General features: G+C 53.1%; 1 pseudogene; it reads left to right on the top strand.

The window, feature by feature from the left end:
* The first annotated feature begins 550 nt into the window (after positions 1-550).
* On the top strand, positions 551-825 carry LOC140425694 (selenoprotein K-like; annotated as a pseudogene).
* The last annotated feature ends 3,260 nt before the right edge of the window (positions 826-4,085 follow it).

The raw sequence follows: 4,085 nt of genomic DNA, 5'->3' as shown, positions 1-4,085 counted from the left end.
TGCCGCCGTGCCAGCCGGGGCCGAAGGGACTCCGCCGGCCGGCGCGGGTCCACGCATGCGCGGGAGAGTCAGCGTCTGCTGACGTCATCCATGCGCATGCGCAGAGGGATTCACCTTCGCGCCGGCCATTGCGGAGGCTTACACGGCCGTCGCGTAGGAATAGAGTTTCCCCACGGCACAGGCCCGCCCGCGGATTGGTGGGCCCCGACTGCGGGCCAGGCCACTGTGGGGGCACCTCCCGGGGCCAGATCCCCCTGCGACCCCCCCAAGAACTCCAGAGCCTACCTGCGCCACCAGGTCCCGCCGGTAAGGGACCAACTCCAATCTACGCCGGCGGGACCGGCATAGAACGGGCCGAAGAATCGCCGGTGGCCGCCGACCGGCGTGCCGCGATTCCGCCCCCGCCAAATCTCCGGCGCCGGAGAATTCGGCAGCCGGCGGGGGTGGGATTCACACCGGCACCCGGCAATTCTCCGACCAGGCAGGGGGTCGGAGAATCCCGCCCATTGAATCTGTCCAACAGTAATCAATAATCTAGATTGTGGCAAAGATGGTGTAAGTGTCTAACGGGGAAGTTGTGGATAGCAGGGGTCGGGGACCATGGAGTGTGATAATTCAGTTTTTCTGGGGAATAGAGGAATTTATTTCCTTTTTCTTTCGGACATTGTTCAACCCAGCTGGAGCTGAATATAAAAGAGCTGTACGTCAGTCATCCTGGGGTAGACCCGGCGACGAGCAGGAGCTCCACGGAGAAAAATGGGTTGAATAAACCATGATGGAGGAGGGCCTGCGCCACCTCCAATGTCTGGGGGATGAGGAAGATAAATGCCTGTTTTCCAAAGCAGGCACTTGGTGATGCTTTCATAAGGTGATGTGCAAGAACATGCAAGAAAATGGGAAAGATCGGGTGTCGCTGATGTGAATGTAATGGTCCATCCAGAAGAGTTGCTTGAGTGTTAAGTACATTGATTAATGATGTTGTGCTGGGAATACCTGAATTTAAAGGCGCTGGCACAATGGAAACGCAACCATGCAATATCTTATATTTAATAAAGCATTCCTCTCAAAACGTATGTTGAATAATCCTATATTGAACTTTACCTTTTGTTCTTCAAGTCTAGGCATCAGTAAATTATTTTGAATGTTTTGTTTTGTGGACTAAAAATGCTCAATTTGAATGGTGGAACAGAAACACCTGATCATAGAATTTACAGTGCAGAAGGAGGCCATTCGGCCCATCAAGTCTGCACCAGCCCATACTACTTCAAGGAAACCTGCTGTTTCTGATAGGTAAAAGGATCATTAATTCGCCATTTTGTTATAAATATAAAAGCCCAGTTCAAAAATCATTTTAAAATGGATCCCATCATAAGACTGCAAAAATGAACAAACATAACCTGTTTGCAAAAGCACATAGCTTGCAAAAATAAAAGCACAGCATTTGAAACATTTGCAGTCGAACTAGAAGCAAATGCAACATTTCTACTGTGGGTCAAATTGACATTATAGTTCACGAGTTCTCCATTGTTCAAAAGAAAGGAATTGCAGATTTCAGCACATACCAGTTCAATGATAAGAGCAGAGTTTGCATTCCAATACACATTTAAGAATTCTACATGCAACATTTATGTTAACTTTAAAGTTCAACGAGATAATGTTGCACATTGAAGACTGACAACCCAATCATCGAATCAAATGTATTGAAGACTCATCCAAACCAATCAGCATGTTACAGGGGTATGAACAGATTGACTCAGTTTGATAACAAATTCCTTAAAAATAATGGTCCGGGCAGCCATTTTTCATTCCGGAATCACCCTATACTATTTACCTGACTATTTGCTATCGTTATTCCGTATATTTCTATTCTAACTTTAAGTCTGCGCAAGCTGTTTTGCTTTGAGCAACAAACCATTACTGTATTTTGAAGTTCAAGTCGTTTATAAGCTACTAAGTTTAATTATCTCTTAAAAGTCTTCTGCTGGCAGGGACTTTCTTGAGAACATTTGATTTGTAACCACAAGAAGATTTCAAACTCTCAATTGTAATCAATAGACACACAATAAAGATTTCCTTTTGCACCCGAGAAGTGTAGCACAAATTTCTACTTAGTTGAGTGTATACGAGACTATACTTAACCACGGGTATATTTCAACAATTGGCGTAGTACGGCAGAGGAGAGGAGCGCAAAGTCACGATTAGAAAGAGTCAGAGAAGACTTCCGTTGTGGCTATGCAGAGCTAAGTCGCACGTTCAGCAGCTCCCGCTTGGAACGGACATTTGGGCTCTTTTCAGGGCCCCCAACGGCATTTGTTCGACATTTCCCGGTGTGGGAGGAAGACTGCAACATTCCCCCGACAGTGTATGGCTTGGACTAGGAGCGGTGCGACTAAAAAAGTGGTGGTGAACCCAAAGAAAGTGCGAGCGAAGAAGAGCAAGATGGCGGCGCGCTTGGACCAGGCAGCGTGGAGGCAGTGGGCGCGGGAGCAGCAGGAGGTTATCCAATGCTGCTTCAGGGAGCTCAAAGCGGACTTGCTGGAGCTGATGAAGGCTTCTATCGATAAGCTGCTGGAGATCCAGATGGCCCAGGGGGTGGCGATCCAACAAAAGGTCTCCGATAACGAAGACGAGACCTTGGGCCTTGCGGTAAAGGTGGAGGTACACGAGGCGCTCCACAAGAAATGGCAGGAACGGTTTGAGGAGATGGAGAATCGGTCGAGGCGGAAGAATCTGGGGATCCTGGGCCTCCTGGAGGGGCTGGAGGGGTCGGACATGGGGGCCTATGTGGTCACCATGTTAAACTCGCTGATGGGAGCGGGGTCCTTCCACCGGCCCATGGAGCTGGAAGGGGTCCATAGAGTGCTGGCGAGGCGGCCCAAGGCTAACGAGCCGTCGCGGGCGGTGCTGGTGCGGTTTCATCGGTTCGCTGATCGGGAGTGCGAACTCAGGTGGGCCAAGATAGAGAGGAGCAGCAGGTGTGAGAACGCGGAGGTTCGGATATATCAGGACTGGAGTGCGGAGGTGGCGAAGAAGAGGGCCGGGTACAACCGGGCGAAGGCGGTGCTGCACAGGAAGGGGGTAAAGTTTGGCATGTTGCAGCCGGCGCGACTGTGGGTCACCTACAAGGACCGGCACCATTATTTTGAGTCCCCAGAGGAGGCGTGGGCCTTTGTCCAGGCCGAGAACTGGACACAAACTGAGGGTCGGGATGGGTGGTGGAGGATTGCTGTTGCTGTGTTACATTTTGAGGGGGGGGTTCTTTGTTCTTGTTTCTTTTTGGTTCGGCGTGGGTGGTTAGGGTGGGTTGGGCACTGTTTTGGTTGGGTCTGTCGGGTGGGCTCTTGGAGGGGGGCAAGTAAATGAAGTAGGGGGTGGATGGCCAGTAGGGGGATGGGGCCCCGCGGGGGAGGGGAGGCCCGGGTCGGGGGTGAGGGGACTGGGCCTGTAAAAGGAGCTGCACCAGAGGTGGCGGGGCCGGGCAGGTGGAAAGCACGGGCTTTTTCCCGCGCTGAAGGCTGGAGGGGGCGGGGCTGGGGTGGGGAAGCGGGGTTTTTTCACGCGCTTGGGATGGAAGGGGGATGCGGAGAGCCTGCTGATGGATAATGGAGGAGGAGGGGATGTCCCACAATGGGAGGAGTCGAAGGAGAGGCAGGAGTGGCCGGGGTCAGCAGGAGTCAGCTGACTTGCGGGAGTGCAATGGGGGGAGCAAAGCAGCTAGGAGGGGGTCCTAGCTGGGGGGGGGGGGCGGTTGGGGGTGGGGGGGCTGGGGGGGGTAACTGGGTTGCTGCTGGTATGGTCAAGGGAGGGCTGGAGCGAGTAGAGGGGGTTGGGACGGGGGTGGGGTGCGGGCGCGTGGCTGGCCGAGGAGGGGTTATGGCTAGTCGGCGGGGGAGGGGGCCGGGTAGCCCCCTGATCCGGCTGATAACCTGGAATGTAAGAGGACTGAATGGGCCGGTCAAGCGGGCCCGGGTGTTCGCGCACCTGAATGGGCTGAAGGCGGAGGTGGTCATGCTCCAGGAGACACACCTGTAGGTGGCAGGCCAGGTAAGATTGAGGAAGGGGTGGGTAGGTCAGGTGTTTCATTC

Source organism: Scyliorhinus torazame, chromosome 6 (genome assembly GCF_047496885.1).
Source record: "Scyliorhinus torazame isolate Kashiwa2021f chromosome 6, sScyTor2.1, whole genome shotgun sequence".
Lineage (NCBI taxonomy): Eukaryota > Metazoa > Chordata > Chondrichthyes > Carcharhiniformes > Scyliorhinidae > Scyliorhinus > Scyliorhinus torazame.
The sequence above is the reverse complement of the archived record's forward strand: the minus strand, read 5'-3'. Positions and strand labels throughout refer to the sequence as shown.